Source organism: Periplaneta americana, chromosome 6 (genome assembly GCF_040183065.1).
Source record: "Periplaneta americana isolate PAMFEO1 chromosome 6, P.americana_PAMFEO1_priV1, whole genome shotgun sequence".
Classification (NCBI taxonomy): Eukaryota; Metazoa; Arthropoda; class Insecta; order Blattodea; family Blattidae; genus Periplaneta; species Periplaneta americana.
The window spans coordinates 9,512,586-9,531,990 of NC_091122.1; the positions used below are offsets into that span (position 1 = coordinate 9,512,586).

General features: G+C 32.4%; 1 protein-coding gene and 1 long non-coding RNA gene across 2 annotated transcripts in view; one reads left to right on the plus strand and one right to left on the minus strand.

Annotated features, from left to right (window-relative positions):
* LOC138700979 (leucine-rich repeat flightless-interacting protein 2) overlaps window positions 1–19,405 on the minus strand; it is a 238,267-nt gene that overhangs the window by 147,391 nt on the left and 71,471 nt on the right. The gene's annotated exons all lie outside the window — the stretch shown is intronic.
* Window positions 1–19,405, plus strand: part of LOC138702181 (uncharacterized) — a 79,908-nt gene that overhangs the window by 38,193 nt on the left and 22,310 nt on the right. The window contains exon 2 of the long non-coding RNA XR_011332794.1: window positions 5,851–5,907. This is a non-coding gene — a long non-coding RNA (uncharacterized lncRNA). The remainder of the gene's footprint in view (window positions 1–5,850; window positions 5,908–19,405) is intronic.

Consider the following 19,405-nt stretch of genomic DNA (forward strand, 5'->3'; position numbering starts at 1 on the left):
TTTGACGCAACTGAATGCGTGGTCGCATATGATAATGACATCATAACCAGGTTTTGACTGTTGACGGAGCCAGGATAAGAAACTCGTTCCGGGGACAAGAATGCTAATAATACACTTAGCCGGTAGAGGGTGTCGAACAGCCCGTCTAGGTCACTCGACCGTCACCGTGGTGCAGTGGTCTTTTGTGTTAACTTGCACGCACCAACAAGAATGCACTTGTAACTTCCTTCCCATGTATTATTATTATTATTATTATTATTATTATTATTATCATTAGGGCTAGGATTTTGATGACCTATAAATCATGAAAAAACGTCCTAAAACAATGCATTTATGATCTAAAAATCTTTCAAAAATGCCCTTGAAATGCCCTAAAATTGATCTTACATAATTTGTTCAGTAGGAATGTTAATGTTTAGATTAGTAATTAAATTAAATTCTAGTACCAAAATTCAAGTTTATTTAATTTTACATAATTTTTCTAAGTAGTACACTTTAATTGCAGCTGGCTACGGACTGGAAGGTCCGGGGTTCGATCCCAGGTGGTGACAGGATTTTTTCTCGTTGCCAAACTTTCAGAACGGAACCGAGGTTCACTCAGCCTCCTATAAAAATTGAGTACTGGGTCTTTCCCGGGGGTAAAAGGCGGTCAGAGCGTGGTGCCGACCACACCACCTCATTCTAGTGCCGAGGTCATGGAAAGCATGGGGCTCTACCTCCATGCCCCCCAAGTGCCTTCATGGTATGTTACGGGGATACCTTTACCTTTCTTTTACACTTTAATTAATTATTTTAACTGATGTAGTTTCCATGTAGTCCACCACAAGGCCACTCTTATCCGGAACTAGCAGGTATAGAGGAGTCTATATTGAAGGGGCGGTTGGACTGATCCATTACATGGGGGTGTACTACGTTAAAATGACAATATTTGTGTAGAAAAACGATTAAAATAATATACAAAATAATGGGTATTAATTGAAAAAAAAATATGTGGAGAAAATATCGAAGGAAATAAATAATATTTTACATTAATAATGGGAATTTATGGCCAAAATTAAATGAAAATGCCCCAAAAATGACCGAATAAAAATGCTCTTAAGAGTTATAAGAGGTAAAAAAATGCAAAAAAAAATGTCCTAACAAATATGTTTTAAAACACTGCGTTTATCACATAACATATAAATACTAAAGCAGCTATGTTTCTGGTTTACTAGAAAAAATATGCAATTTCATCAAAATCCTAGCCCTTATTATTATTATTATTATTATTATTATTATTATTATTATTATTATTATTTCTTTCGTAAAATTAATAGTTCGGCTGATTGTCAAATTCTTCAAAATGACATTAATTCAATTTTACGATGGTCTGTTGAAAATGGAATGAAAATTAATCAATCCAAAACTTTTGTTATTTCCTTCTCACGGAAAACTATTTCCCAAAAATTTAATTATTCTCTTAGTAATGTCGTAATTACTAGGAAAGATTGTATTAGAGATCTTGGTGTTCTACTTGATTCAAAATTATATTTCCATGATCATGTGCAATATATTTATACCCATTCATTAAGAATGCTTGGTCTAATTAGGTCTATAACTTATTCTTTTTCTACTCCTATGTGTTTATTAATTTTATACTATACATTGGTTAGATCCAAGCTTGAATATGCATCTGTTGTATGGAACTCCATTACTTCCACTGACTCGGCTAAATTGGAGAATATTCAAAGAAAATTTATTTCCCTGTGTTCTTATAGATTTTTACCAAATTCCGATTATAACTATGAGACTAATTGCGAATATTTCAATTGCGGTAGTTTGTTCACCAGACGTCAGGATCTTGATTATTTATTTTTTTGTAAAGTCATTAAGGGTGATATTGATTGTGAATCTTTCATAAGCAATATCAGTCTTCGTATTCCTGCTAATGGTTTAAGATTTCATTAATTGTTTTATAATAGGAATTCTAAATCTCTGTCTCCGGTCTGCAGATGTATTAAATATGCTAATTTGCATGGATTGAACTTGGATCCATTTAATGTGTAGTAATACTTTTCGAGTTTTATGTCAGTTTTATTATTTATGCCATTGTTAGATATGTATCATACTATTCTCGTCATTTGCATAACTTTACAATATTAATTATATGATTCCTGTCTTCATTTATATGGTTTCATTAATTCATTTATAATACATTTTATTTAATTGCCATCATTTAATTATCTCACTGAACTAATTTTAATAATATTATTTGTGCTATTTATTTTGTTGCATTTTGGTCAATTGAGTAATGTATACTATTATATTGATTGTATTTTCATCTCATTGTCATTTTCTATCATTCATTCTCATCATCATTTGTTGTTTTGTTTCGTTTTGTACTGGTGCTAAACTGTAATTGGCCTTGTGCTGTTGTTTCGCACATTAATATTCTAAATAAAATAAATAAATAATAAATAAATTATCATCGCTCGGATTTCTGTGACATGTCATTTTTATCCTGCCTCTTTTTACAAACTTAAGTTAAATTAAACACATTCCTAGTCTTTATGAACATGACGACAGTTTTTATTGGTCATATAAATGGATTTTCTACCATATCAAAGCATTAAGTCATATTTGACAAAAAATGGTAGGCTATAGAAGCGTATTTTTGGTAATATTAGATGTAATTGTGTTTACACTTCTCCAAGTATTATTCACATGTTTTGTATCAATGATGACTAAGACATTTTATTTGCGTTTGGCTATTTACTTTGGATTTTATTTTCTCAGAAATATTTTTTTGATGAAGTTGGAAGGTAACTAGATTCACCAGTAGTAAGTTGTCAAAACGCACAAGATAAAATAGTATTAGGAATATTGCCAGATCGTTGCTGATCGATCTCGCTTTCACCCCTCCCAAACATGTCATGTATCTATTAACTTTGGTATACACTATTTTGGGTAATATTGTATTAACTTCGGTATACATTATTTTGGGTCATATTGTATGAACTTCGGTATACATTATTTTGGGTCATATTGTATGAACTTCAATATACTTTATTTTCGGTCATATTGTATGAACTTCGATATACTTCATTTTGGATCATATTGTATCAACTTCGGTATACATTATTTTGGGTCATATTGTATGAACTTCGATAACTTCATTTTGGGTCATATTGTATTAACTTCGGTATACATTATTTTGGGTCATATTGTATGAACTTCAATATACTTTATTTTCGGTCATATTGTATGAACTTCGATATACTTCATTTTGGATCATATTGTATCAACTTCGGTATACATTATTTTGGGTCACATTGTATGAACTTCGATAACTTCATTTTGGGTCATATTGTATTAACTTCGGTATACATTATTTTGGGTCATATTGTATGAACTTCGGTATACATTATTTTGGGTCATATTGTATAAACTTCGATATACTTTATTTTGGGTCATATTGTATTAACTTCGCTATACATTATTTTGGACTATATTGTATGAAATTCGATATACCTTATTTTGGGTCATATTGTATTAACTTCGGTATACATTATTTTGGGCCATATTGTATAAACTTCGATATACTTTATTTTGCGTCATATTGCATTAACTTCAGTATACATTATCAAAATAAAGTATATCGACGTTCATAAGGCCATATTGTTTGAACTTCGATGTACTTTATTTTGGGTCATATTGTATTAATTTCGTTATACATTATTCTGGGCATTATTGTATAAACTTCGATATACATTATTTTGGGTCATATTGTATGAACTTCGATATACTTTATTTTGGGTCATATTGTATTAACTTCGCTATAAATTATTTTGGGCTATATTGTATGAACTTCGATATACTTTATTTTGGGTCATATTGTATGAACTTCGATATACTTTATTTTGGGTCATATTGTATTAACTTCGCTATACATTATTTTGGGTCATATTGTATTAACTTCGCTATACATTATTTTGGATCATATTGTATTAACTTCGCTATACATTATTTTGGGCTATATTGTATGAACTTCGATATACTTTATTTTCGGTCATATTGTGTGAACTTCGATATACTTTATTTTGGGTCATATTTTATTAACTTCGTTATACATTATTTTGGGCCATATTGTATAAACTTCGATACACTTTATTTTGGGTCATATTGTATGAACTTCGATATACTTTATTTTGGGTCATATTGTATTAACTTCGCTATACATTATTTTGGGCCATATTGTATAAACTTCGATACACTTTATTTTGGGTCATATTGTATGAACTTTGATATACTTTATTTTGGGTCATATTGTATTAACTTCGCTATACATTATTTTGGGTCATATTGTATTAACTTCGTTATACATTATTTTGGGTTATATTGTATTAACTTCGTTATACATTATTTTGGGTTATATTGTATTAACTTCGTTATACATTATTTTGGGTTATATTGTATTAACTTCGTTATACATTATTTTGGGTCATATTGTATTAACTTCGTTATACATTATTTTGGGTTATATTGTATTAACTTCGTTATACATTATTTTGGGTCATATTGTATTAACTTCGTTATACGAGTACATTATTTTGGGTTATATTGTATTAACTTCGTTATACATTATTTTGGGTCATACTGTATTAACTTCATTATACATTATTTTGGGTCATATTGTATTAACTTCGTTATACGAGTACATTATTTTGGGTTATATTGTATTAACTTCGTTATACATTATTTTGGGTCATATTGTATTAACTTCGTTATACGAGTACATTATTTTGGGTTATATTGTACTAACTTCGTTATACATTATTTTGGGTCATATTGTATTAACTTCGTTATACGAGTACATTATTTTGGGTCATATTGTATTAACTTCGTTATACGAGTACATTATTTTGGGTCATACTGTATTAACTTCATTATACATTATTTTGGGTCATATTGTATTAACTTCGTTATACGAGTACATTATTTTGGGTTATATTGTATTAACTTCGTTATACATTATTTTGGGTTATATTGTATTAACTTCGTTATACATTATTTTGGGTCATATTGTATTAACTTCGTTATACATTATTTTGGGTTATATTGTATTAACTTCGTTATACATTATTTTGGGTCATATTGTATTAACTTCGTTATACGAGTACATTATTTTGGGTTATATTGTATTAACTTCGTTATACATTATTTTGGGTCATACTGTATTAACTTCATTATACATTATTTTGGGTCATAATGTATTAACTTCGTTATACGAGTACATTATTTTGGGTTATATTGTATTAACTTCGTTATACATTATTTTGGGTCATACTGTATTAACTTCATTATACATTATTTTGGGTCATATTGTATTAACTTCGTATACGAGTACGGTACATTATTTTGGGTTATATCGTATTAACTTCGTTATACATTATTTTGGGTCATACTGTATTAACTTCGTTATGCATTATTTTGGGTTACATTGCATTAACTTCGTTATACATTATTTTGGGTCATATTGTATTAACTTCGCTATACATTATTTTGGGCTATATTATATGAACTTGGTATACTTTATTTTGGACCATATTGTATGAACTTCGATATACTTCAGTTTGGATAATATTATATGAACTTGGTATACTTTATTTTGGGCCATACTGTATGAACTTCGGTATACTTTACTTTGGGGCACCCAGCAATCTGCAACACATGTTTTCAGCTTTTCATCGCCTAAAATGACGCCTGGTTACATTCTAGTGATCTTCCAAGGGTTTCGCAAGGCGCGGCAGATAAGCTAAGTGCATACAAACGTGACCGTGGTAATGAAAATGGTTTCCTTTGCTTTTGCAGCGGCTCGCAGTAATGAGGAAGTGCAGACGGCGGCCACCCCCATGAGCCTGCATCAAGGTGAGTGCAGCCATTACCTCGTAAAGGCCGCTTCCCGCCACGCTGAGTTCTCCTGAAAGGTGGTGGGTGCGTAGTTATCAGCCAATTACTGTCCTACGCTATAAAACATAGTGCGAGTCTGTGAAATTATGTAACAGAATGATGCAATGAGGAAGGCCAGTCCAAGTACCAGCAGAAAATCCCTCGATTCACCTTTTTTTCCATCATAAATACTGTACCGCAGAAATTGTCGGGATTCGAACTTCGGTAAGACATTATGAATTATCTGCACTACAAGAGTATTATGTCATTTATGTAATAATCGAATACTCAGGCACAATATATCGTTGTTTTCCAGTCCCAATATAAATTTTAATAATAATAATAATAATAATAATAATAATAATAATAATAATAATAATAATAATAAATAATAATAATAATAATAATAATAATAATAATACTTACTTACCGGCTTTTAAGAAACCCGGAGGTTCATTGCCGCCCTCACATAAGCCCGCCATTGGTCCCTATCCTGAGCAAGACCAATCCAGTATCTATCATCATATCCCACCTCCCTCAAATCCATTCTAATATTATCTTCCCATCTACGTCTCGGCCTCCCTAAAGGTATTTTTCCCTTCGGACTCCCAACTAACACTCTATATGCATTTCTGGATTCGCCCATACGTGCTACATGCCCTGCCCATCTCAAACGTCGGGATTTAATGTTCCTAATTATGTCAGGTGAAGAATACAATGCGTGCAGTTCTGTGTTGTGTAACTTTCTCCATTCTCCTGTAACGTCATCCCTCTTAGCCCCAAATATTTTCCTAAGCAACTTATTCTCAAACACCCTAACCTATGTTCCTCTCTCAAAGTGAGAGTCCAAGCTTCACAACCATAAAGACCAACCGTTAATATAACTGTTTTATAAATTCTAACTTTCAAATTTTTTGACAGCAGACTAGATGACAAAAACTTCTCAACCGAATAATAACAGGCATTTCCCATATTTATTCTGCGTTTAATTTCCTCCCGAGTATCATTTATATTTGTTACTATTGCTCCCGGGTATTTGAATTTTTCCATCTCTTCAAAGGATAAATTTCCAATTTTTATATTTCCATTTCGTACAATATTCTCGTCACGAGACATAATCATATACTTTGTGTTTTCGGGATTTACTTCCAAACCTATTTCTTTACTTGCTTCAAGTAAAATTCCCGTATTTTCCGTAATAGTTTGTCGATTTTCTCCTAAAATAATAATAATAATAATAATAATAATAATAATAATAATAATAATAATTTTATGTATGGTATTCTCTATCTAAGATTCTATCCCCCCCTCATCAGAAACGTTAATTCGCACCCTACTAATACAGCCTACACGTTAATGAATTATTTATATCATTAGTAGCCTTCGAAAATGATTCTCAATAAGGAAATACTGAACAATGCCTTCCTGAATTTTAATATTGTTACGATGAATGGAAATCCCATTCGTATTTTTTATGGTTCTCTGTGTACTGCCAAAGGAGGCCTTGCACACGGTTGCTAAGCAACATTCAGGCTCTCATTTCCATTTACACATCGAGTGCTAAAACCATAAATAAAGATATCCCTGCTTCAAAGCCGATACGATTAACGTGGACTAATGGAGGATCCTGTCGCTTTTGTTGACTGTACAGTCAGCAGGCGATATTTATCACCACCAGAGCACGAAAACCATAACCACGATAGTTAAAAAGCAGGGAGGGGGAGGCAGGAAACTGCCTTGGGACTCTGTAATACCTTGAATCTGACACACACGCTAAAATACTGACGTAAGGGTTACCACACCTGACATGACGTCATCGCCTACCTATTCGGAGTTCCAGGCAACGGCGATGAAAAATCTGGTATGGACAACACGCATCCAGTCTGTGTGCCAAGTAACAGGGGTTTCACTTTCTCATTAAATGTAATAAACACAGAAGGTATTGTACAGCGTCAGCTTTGAAGGCCGGCGACCTGGATTCGAATCTCTGAAGTCTCGGTGAAAATTTATTTGGGGAAGGGTTAAGCAGGTTTTGTGTGTGTACCTCTGTTTGGCATGCCATTATCATTTCAAATTCCTTATCGATACAGATAGCTTAAGTCTTGATCAACATTACGAAAATAAATATAAATTTTAGATAAGCTTACCGAAAGTTAACGGAAAAAAGGCTCATATTATTTAACGTCTTGTTGGTACAATTGTAAGGTTTTACACAGAAGAAGTCAGAATCTATAAGCTGACATATAGGCCTACTTACTGGCTTTTAAAGAACCCGGAGGTTCATTGCCGCCCTCACATAAGCCCGCCATTGGTCCCTATCCTGAGCAAGATTAATCCAGTCTCTAACATCATATCCCACCTCCCTCAAATCCATTTTAATATTATCTCCCATCTACGTCCCGGCCCCCAAAAGGTCTTTTTCCCTCCGGCCTCCCAACTAACAATCTATATGCATTGTATTAAACCTTTTTGTTCGAAATATATGAAGGAATAACCCCCTCAAATTAATTAATTATATTACAACATAATAATAATAATAATAATAATAATAATAATAATCTATTTATTTATTTATTGATATTTATGTGCTCGACAACAGCCATTGGCCAATAAAAGTCCAGCACAGTTATACAATTAATACATTAAAATGAACAACTATGGTACAAATTAAATAATTGAGTTAACAACAAAATAAAGAACATGCATTACAATAATTAATTTACAAGAATTAATACTATAAAATATTAGGGAAAGGAGTTGATTCTTATGTTGTGTATAAGGATTATGCAAATAATATTAGCAAAGACATTGCCATATTCTAATACATTGAATGGATCGAAATCGCCCACATGTAAGTTAGCATGTTTAATACATCTGGAGACCGGAGAGGAAGAGTTAGAATTTCTAATATAGAAGAGTTTGTGATGTCTCATGTCCTTCATAGGAATACGAAGGCTGACATTGTTTAAGAAAGATTGACAATTAATGTCACCTTTAAGGACCTTACATAAGAATAAGTAATCGAGATCATGACGTCTGGCATAATAATAATAATAATAATAATAATAGTAATAATAATAATTTATTTATTTTATTTATTTACTAATATTTACTGTGCGTGCAACAGCCTAGGGCCAATAACAGTTCAGCACAAATAATAATAATAATAATAATAATAGTAATAATAATAATTTATTTATTTTATTTATTTACTAATATTTATTGTGCTGTGCAACAGCCTAGGGCCAATAACAGTTCAGCACAAATAATAATAATAATAATAATAATAATAATAATAATAATAATAATAATAGTAATAATAATAATAATTTATTTATTTTATTTATTTACTAATATTTATTGTGCTGTTCAACAGCCTAGGGCCAATAACAGTTCAGCACAAATAATAATAATAATAATAATAATAATAATAATAATAATAATAATAATAGTAATAATAATAATTTATTTATTTTATTTATTTACTAATATTTACTGTGCGTGCAACAGCCTAGGGCCAATAACAGTTCAGCACAAATAATAATAATAATAATAATAATAATAATAATAATAGTAATAATAATAATTTATTTATTTTATTTATTTACTAATATTTATTGTGCTGTTCAACAGCCTAGGGCCAATAACAGTTCAGCACAAATAATAATAATAATAATAATAATAATAATAATAATAATAATAATAGTAATAATAATTATTTATTTATTTACTAATATTTATTGTGCTGTGCAACAGCCTAGGGCCAATAACAGTTCAGCACAAATAATAATAATAATAATAATAATAATAATAATAATAATAATAATAATTTATTTATTTTATTTATTTACTAATATTTATTGTGCTGTGCAACAGTCTAGGGCCAATAACAGTTCAACACAAATAATAATACTAATAATAATAATAATAATAATAATAATAATAATAATAGTAATAATAATAATAATTTATTTATTTTATTTATTTACTAATATTTATTGTGCTGTGCAACAGCCTAGGGCCAATAACAGTTCAGCACAAATAATAATAATAATAATAATAATAATAATAATAATAATAATAGTAATAATAATAATAATTTATTTATTTTATTTTTTTACTAATATTTATTGTGCTGTGCAACAGCCTAGGGCCAATAACAGTTCAGCACAAATAATAATAATAATAATAATAATAATAAATAATAAATTTGAGCTGATTTCGAGATTACCGCCATTTTGTAATTTTGGTTCAAAATAAAGATGTTCTTTTTTTTTTAGTAAAAATATATGTACATCATTCCCGGATATCGATTTTTTTTGCAGCATCACAATTCTTTCTCTAGCGAGAAAGTAAAATTTACACAGTATCCGAATTTATAAAGGGTCTTCGACCTAAAATTTTGGAAAATCTCCTTTTAAATTCGATAATGTCATTCGTTGTAGATATCATGGACGTGGTTTTGGATGGAAAATCGTCTTAGCAACGATACTTCTCGAACTGTGGAGTCAAAAATGATGACACGTTTCATAATGGGATAATTGTATGTACCAGAATATGACGTACGCCAGGCTACTAATTATAAAGAAAGAAATCTACTTCCTTTGTTTTCTTAATTAGTGAAGACCAGCAGCCAGAAATAATTACACAAGTTAACAGCAGACACTTTAATAAATATAATTCTGCCATAGCATGTTTTTAGATGTGGGGGATTTAGCCAGCCTCAAGTAATGACACAGAATTCAAATTTGCTTTCATTATCGGTAATATTTTGTAGGCGGGCGAGTACTTCAGTTCGCAGAGCAAAAGGCTACAGACTGGAAGGTCCTGGGATCACTTCCAGGTGGTGGCAGGATTTTTCTCGTCAGAACGGCCCCGACATTCACTCAGTCTCCTATCAAATTGAGTATCGGGTCTTCCCAGGGTGTAAAAGGCGGTCAGAGCGTGATGCCGACCACAACACCTCATTGAGTGTCGACGTCAAGAAAGCGTCTTCATGGCGTGTATAGGGGATACACATTTTATTGTAATTTGTACTTTCGTGAAATAGGCCCCAGCAGTTCTTGCGGCGTATTCAAAAACAAATGTTAATCAATTGTTTTTGATTATCTTATGACTACAACTACTTAATTCATGATTCTCTTATTCTCCATAGCGATGAACTGATATACTCAAGCAGTTTTCTTTGTTATGTACACATACAATGGGATCATAAATACGAGGCAATTTTTAGGTAAGTTTTCAGACCTGAAGAATCCAAAAATGGAAAAATATGTACATAGTGTCATTAAAAAAAAAAGACGACTCCTTGGTACACAATTAATGAAAGAAAAACATACTTTTTAAAACATGATCAAAATAAACTTATAACTTTTGTATATAATGTAGATTTTTGTTCAGAAAATTAAAAATAGTAAAGGCTCATTCACAATGAAAATTAAACATAACGTAAACATTAACATAAGCACATAAACATATGCCACAAACTTAAGTAGCCAAGGCCCATTCACAATGAAAATTAAACATAACGTAAACATAACACGTGTGTGGAAACAAAATACCGAATCAACAAAACTACAGAATATATTACATAAAAATGGAGAATTGCACAATGACTGACGATGTAGCTATTCAATTTATGTTTCTAATAACTACAATGGCATCAGTATATGGCGCTCAATACTTGAAATCAAAGAAACGGAGATGTAAAATAATCAACTTTTCGTCATATGATTCCATGTCGCGCGCCTAGCTATCATCACGGCCAATAGATCAAAATATTGCCTGTAGGCAAAGCCCATGAGATGTCAAACAAAAAGAGAAAACACGCTTTCCGCTTGTGTACTGTTTCCAAATCGCATAAACATAAGCATGAAAGTTTGGAGTTTGCAAACTTTCATGTTAACGTCTTATGATTAAGATTAAGTTTATGCTTATGTAATTCATTGTGAATGCTTTCATTAAATAACATGGACACAAGGTTTTATGCTTACGTTATGTTTGTGTTTAATTTTCATTGTGAATGGGCCTTAAAGCTACAAGCAGTGCCACACTTTTTATTCACCTTATGTTTGCAGGAGGCCTTGCCCATTAAACGACAAAATGGCTAAATTCATTCAATCACGTTTGCATTTGAATCGTTTTTTTTTTTTTAGAAACTCCTTAAGTCACGAAATACAAAGTTTTGGGGAACACAAAAAACAATTTAATTGAAATGCATGAGTTAACTCTTAAATTGACACCGTATCCTATAGGATACAACAGGATAATAGACTATATTATTATGCTATAATTTTAATAGAACAATAGAAAAAATTGGTAGGAAAATTAAAATTTCACAATACTATAATATTGTACAACATATAAAATATGGACATTGCGATAGTTGTTTTCTTTACGGTCCGACAAGGTTCAATAAACTAGTGTGAGAAATAAAGTTTTGCCAAGTTAAGGATTAAGAACTGGAATATTCGAAATGAAAAATGTTTGAAAAAAAAAACATAACGAATATTTATATAAGCAAAATAATATTTTTTAAACAGAATATGACTAAATATCCATGTTCAAAAATGTTTGATTTATGGGGGTTTTCAAAATCTGGTAAAGATTTAACAAAACAATACTTTATTTCATGAATTAATTGAAAATTTGATAAAAAAAATAATACGAATTTGATTCTGAAAACCAGTATTTAGAGGACGACTTCCTAACTTTCACTTAATGTGAACAAACTTCACTATAACCTGTATGAAATATCATTAAGGACAGAAATAATAAAGTTCTGCATGAAATAATATCATGCATTAATACATAAATTAATACATTAATAAAGGAATTACATTCCACTCTCACTGGAAAAAAGTAACATCTGGATTAGCAATAAGAAAAGTCCTATCTTGTGGCCAATGGACCGAGGCCATTAAAATGAGCACCAATGTTAACGCAGTTAGATCTCTCCCCGGTAGAAGCCTTAGCAATACCCATTGCAGGAGATGCAATGAGCTTGAAACATTACCCCACGTGCTAGGTTTCTGCCCTCAGGGCGAATTACTGCGAATTGACAGACATAACACAGTCCGCTCAATAATTGCTAACAGATTAAGGGAACATGGTGAATACGAAGTATATGAGGAAGTTCAATGGAAGGATCTACACGGCGTGCTGACATCATAATAATTGACCGAGATAAAAAAAAAACTGGTGTCATTCTTGACCCCACTGTAAGGTTCGAAATTAATGAAGATCAACCAACGCAAGTACACGAAGAGAAACGCGCTATTTACCTTCCATGCTGTGATGATCTCAGTCATAAATATAATATTCAAGACTGGAATGTCATTGGACTTATGTTTGGTGTGCGAAGAACAATTCCAAATTTACATTGGAGATCCTCAGAAAATAAAAGGTTCCTGATAAGACTCTTCAGACAATTGCATCAACCATTTTAAAATCTTCACTGAACATCATCAATCACCATCTCTATTCATCTTTATAATATTCAATGTATATTATTTATTTTCAATAAATTTTTATCGTTTTGATAGCCACCACATCTTGTCGCAGAATATTCTTTTTTAAAATTTCATTATGTATTTTTTAACATTAATTTACAGTTTCTTTTTTGTTAATATGAATTGATTAGGATGCCGATATTTTAAATCCAAGATATGGACAGCTATCATTTCGATGACATTCTCTTTCACAAAAGACAACAACATTATTCTAACAAATCTAAAATTCAGACACAAAATAATTAATTTACCAAACACAACAGCTTAGGCTATAGTTTTGTTCATTTTGTGTCAATCTTCTCCACGAAACCTAATTTTCAAACGCACATGTCACACCAGAAATACCGTTTTACTTGTGGTATTTTTCTAAAAAATGGTATATCTATCCCTATAGAACAGAAATTCGTAATAAACTCAATTTTGTTAAAATTTGATTTACGGAGTTTCTCGAAAAACCGATTCATTTGTTCTGGAACAGAGTGCTGCATTGGAGTTAAATCGCTCGCTTGAACTCGGTCGAGTGTCGCACCCTCGAGTGAGATAAGATCGGTTGTGATACGCTCGTAATAAATAGAAGCACAGTACAAGGTCATCTCACCGACATGTCTTATCTTGTATGGAAGGCGACAGATAAGATACACATATGTTTTGCTCACGCGGTAAAAATAAGGCTTTATTTTCTGCGTTTATGACAAACGTTTGATGGAACAGTCAATGGAACGTACCAAAACAGGAACATGAAGTTATAAATAGTATGAAAAACTTCGATATACAGTTATTATTGCTAATTAAAAATTATTCAATATTTGATTTACCACATATATAATATGATAGGTCCATACATAGTGTTCCGCCTATATACTGCGACAATGTAGAAACGTTTTACAAAATATTATTGATATAGCAGTAGATTAATAACAATATTAGTATAGAGATAACGTCACAGAAAATATAATAAAACGAATAATCATGCTGCACAACTGTTACAGACGCAAATATTGATACTCTAATTATTAGAGATTATTATTATTATTATTATTATTATTATTATTACTAGAAAACTTGATACAGTTCTTGCATTATCGTGATTGCGTTCTCCGTCTATAATAATTACATTTACATCCAATAACATCTATCAGATGTGGCAAAAACAAAATCACTCCTGTGTGTGGGGGAAAGAAAAAAAAAAAAAACATTTACCTACAACATTTATATTACATTTTAAAGCAAGTTTTGTAGTTGTACTATGGAGACGTTAGTTAAACACTGCAAAGTTTTAAAATGATAAACATCTATGATGTTACTACACAGTTCATCACTGTAACAAGAACGAATGTCTAACGCTCGGCTTATACCGTTCGAGGCTTTATCGCTCGTGACAATTTTACCCATCATGCATGTGCGCTATCTAACGGATTATGCTATGAACTACTTGGCGCTCGAGAGAAAACGTCCGATGCAGACCTCTGTTCTGGACCTATCACTCCAAAGTCAGACGAATAATAGTGGGACTCCTACAATAAGGGTGAGCACAACGCCGTGAGGCAACTCAGGACATTGCATTGATAACGGACTAACAAGCATGACTGAGACGGGTTTCGAACCCGCGGTCGTGGCTTTCACGCAACGTGAACCATGACTAGCGAATTATTCATTAATATTCATGCAGACATCCTGCCCCTCGCATTGGAAGGCCGGGTTCGCGCCAGCTGCAATGTTCCGGATTTATTTCAAAGCTTGGTCTTCCAGCACAAAGCGACACCTTGTGTGTCCGTGTTGACGCAAGAGGCGGCGGCCATCCAGCATGCACATCCGCTACCTGCGCGCTACGCCCTCGCCGATATTGCTCAAGATTCAGCGCTACGGTGCGTGGTCAGTGTATTCAGTGATTACGTGGCTGGACTGGAACACTGGGAGGCAAGGGAAATTTAATCAGTGGCGTAGCGTCAATGTAAGCTAAAAAGCTCAGCTTCCCCAGTTAATAATAATTTCATAATAAACCTACAGTTTATGGAGAAAAATATTTATTAATTTTAATAGAATTTATATTTACGCGTTAAATATTGTGATGCGGCAGCTCAGGATGATTTGTGATGCAGCAGTAAACAAGAAGCCTGCACACACCAGCTTCCAAGCAGACTGGTTTCTTCTGTGTAATCCACCCCGCAGATTTTCCATCCCTTTCTAACTAAACTACCCTAGTCGCAAGGCTCGCAAGAAGCTAGCTTTAACATTTAAAGTAAGTAATTTCCGAGTTATCCCTTTTCGTCAGTTGTGTTCAGTTGAAGTGTTAGTGTGCATTGTGGCTGATATAATAAATAATGAGCGAAATAACAGTTCCTGACACCAATTTACTTGAATTTTTTTTTAGGACAATTGTATTATCAAAACTGACTTACGAACAAAAGTGTGATTTAAAAAACAAATGACCGACTCCCTTGCTGTCAATGAAGGACACAACCAAAAGACAGACGCATACTTACGTAATGATACTAATATTGTGATTTCTGTAAGTATGACAGGGAGTGAGCTAATGTTATACGTATACGTGTCTATTTGTTAGAGATATGTGTAAACCGTGAAATCATATTTTACTACGTATCATTTGAGGTCATGCCTTATTGGTGTTACTTACGAGGTTCCAACCAATCTTCGACTGCTGACTTGACATTGACTACTATTTATTTTAAGACTGTATTTTTGTAATACGTTTTCTCATATTGCATGAAAGACAATTTGAGTTAGCTTCCCCTGCTCAAAATTTCATGCTACGCCACTGAATTTAATAGGGAGGGAGTGAAGTAGCAATAGGAGATACAAAGAAATGGAAAGTGAGGGAAGAGGAAAAAACTGGTAACAAATAAAGAAATGGGAAAGATAAAAAAGTAAGAAAAAATGGGTGAACGAAAAGATAAACAATGAATTAAATAAAGAAAAAAGAGTAAAGAGGACACAAGAAATAGAAATAAATAAGGGAAATGAACAAAATAAGAAATAAAATGAAAAACGAGGAAGAAGAGAATACAAAAACAAATTGAAGCATAAAAACAAAATAAATAAATATTAAGGAAAATGTGAGGGGAGAAATGCAGAAAAAAAGACAAAAAGAGGAAAATAAGACGTAAAGAAGGTGACAAACAACAAGCAGAGAAACAAGGAAATAAAATAGAAAGCAGAAAAAGAACATATTAAATAAAGAGATTTTTTAATTTAATTTTATTTGGTTATTTTACGACGCTGTATCAACATCTAGGTTATTTAGCGTCTGACTGAAATAAAGGTGATAATGCCGGTGAAATGAGTCCGGGGTCCAGCACCGAAAGTTACCCAGTATTTGCTCGTATTAGGTTGAGGGAAAACCCCGGAAAAAACCTCAACCCGGTAACTTGCCCCGACCGGGACTCGAATCCGGGCCACCTGGTTTCGCGGCCAGACGCGCTGACCGTTTCTCCACAGGTGTGGACTAAATAAAGAGAAAAACGAGACAAAAAAGCAGGAAATTTGCATATAGGAAAAGGAAGGAAAGAAAGAAAGAAAGAAAGAAAGAAAGAAAGAAAGAAAGAAAGAAAGAAAAAAGAAAGAAAGAAAGAAAAAAGAAAGAAAGAAAGAAAATCACTGCAATGAGAAAAAAATATATTTAGTGTCATCAACTAAATCAAGGTTTCTGTTAACGGCCGACTTGGCAATTCCAGCACGGGAGAAAAAATTCGCTGCAATGAAAAAGAAAAATAAACAAATATAAGAAAGACGATGTCTGGGAACGAAATGAAATATTGGAAATCAGGAATTAAAGAAAGAAAATCACTAGAATTAAAGGAAGAAAGAAAATCACTGGAATTAAAGGAAGAGAGAAAACCACTGGAACTAAAGAAAGAAAATCATTGGAACTAAATAAAGAAAATCACTGGGTATATCGTCGATTTACAAGCAAAACACATTAAGTGAAAGATATTACTTCTGAGAAAAAGGCGTATATAATGTAGTACATAATAGATACTTTATGTGTTAACTCAGGACGGAAATGATAAACACGCAAAGAGAAAAACATCTTACTAAAAATAAAATTTTGAGGATTCAATTTTGTCAACAATTTTCAAACGCCTTTTCCTTACAAGTAATATATTTTTTTTTACTTAATGCATTTTGCTTGTACGTCTACGATATAAAAGTCATTGGAATGATAGCACGAAAATAGCTGGAATATGATAAAAAAAATCACTAAAATAAGAAAATCAATGGAATAAAATTAAGAAAGTTCAGTGGAATGAAAGGAAGAAAATCGCTGGAATAAAAGTAAGAAAGTCGTAAGAAGGAAAATATCAGTGGAATAAAAGTAGGAAGACACAGCAATGAAAGCGAGAAAAGCACTGGAATAAAAGGTAAGAAAGTCAGTGGAATAAAAGTAGAAAAAAGAATCGTTGAAATGAAAGTAAGAAACTCATAGAAAGGAAAGGATGAGGAACAGCCAGCAGAAGTGGATAATGAAAAAAAGAATATCTACAATCCTACCATTCCCTATTATCTCCAAAAGTACCAGCTAGGAGAGCTTGAAGTAATCGGACTTCTGGTTGGAGCGAGAGGTACCGCTACTCTCTTCATGAAAGATGTGTTTAAGAGGCTTGGAATACCTACATCTATTATTCCAATTGTAACCTTAGCTGCATTGAAAGGGTCAATTGCTCTCCTGAAGCATCACCTATATTCGAAATCAAACTAAGTTCAGTAGCATTCTTTACTTTTTTGTAACACTTACCTCTCTAAAAATAATGTAAAATTTACTCTGTCACACGTTAAAAGTGTTAAAATTGTTTAAAAAGGTATTTACCTTCGACAGACGGCCCGTTTCGATGCTATTTGTCGTCGTCTTCAGTGTCTCTTGAACCAATGCTGATTTTGGCTCTGCGATGTGCAGTTGTCGATGGTAGGGGTGGGGGTGTGTTGTTCCTATGGTGGGGGTTGGCTGTCTGTATGCTATGACGTATTATGATGTCAAACAATGTGTGCGTATTGAACTGTAGTTGCGTATTAAGTATGTATGTGGGTGTGCTATTGTATTCTTATATATTTCGTATTGTTCTAGGATATTTAACTGTAAACTTTTTGGTGTGATGTGTAAAATTTCCATATCTGTTTCTATATTATTGTAGTCATGATTATTGTCGATAATGTGATCTGCATAATTTGATGTAATGTAAGGTTTGGTTATAGCTTTAATATGTTCGTTGTATCTTGTGTGAAAGGATCTTCCTGTCTGTCCTATGTACAAATGTGGGCAACTATTGCATTTTAATTTATAAACTCCAGTTGAATTATATATATTTGAATGTTTAGTGTGGTTATTTAAGTATTTCTGTGTTGTATTATTTGTTTTGTATGCAATTTTGTACTTCAGTTTTCTGAATGAAGTTGCGATTTTGTGGGTATTCGTATTGTGATATGTTAATGTTATGTATTTATTCTCGCGTGCTGTTTGTGTTGGTTTGGTCTGTTTTTGTTTTGCCTTTTTTATTAGTGTGTCTATCATGTTAGGGTTGTACCCATTGTCTTGTGCTATATATTTTATTGTGTTTAATTCTTCAGTGTAGTTGTCATTGTTCATTGGTATATTAATTAATCTGTGTGTCATTGTACGGAAAGCTGCATGTTTATGCTGTATGGGATGATTTGATGAATTGTGTATGTGTGTTGTGGTTGTAGTGGGTTTCCTATATATTTTGAATTCGTGTCTGTTATTTGTTTTGGTTATGGTGATGTCTCAGAAGTTTATAGCTTGTTTATGTTCCATTTCTACTGTATATTTTAATTTGGGGTGTATTTTGTTCAGTTGTTGATGTAGGTTTTCTATTTGTCTTTTGTTTCCATTATAGAAGACTATTATGTCATCTACATATCGATGCCAGTACATTATTTTCTCTGCGTCGAAACGGGCCGTCTGTCGAAGGTAAATACCTTTCTAAACAATTTTA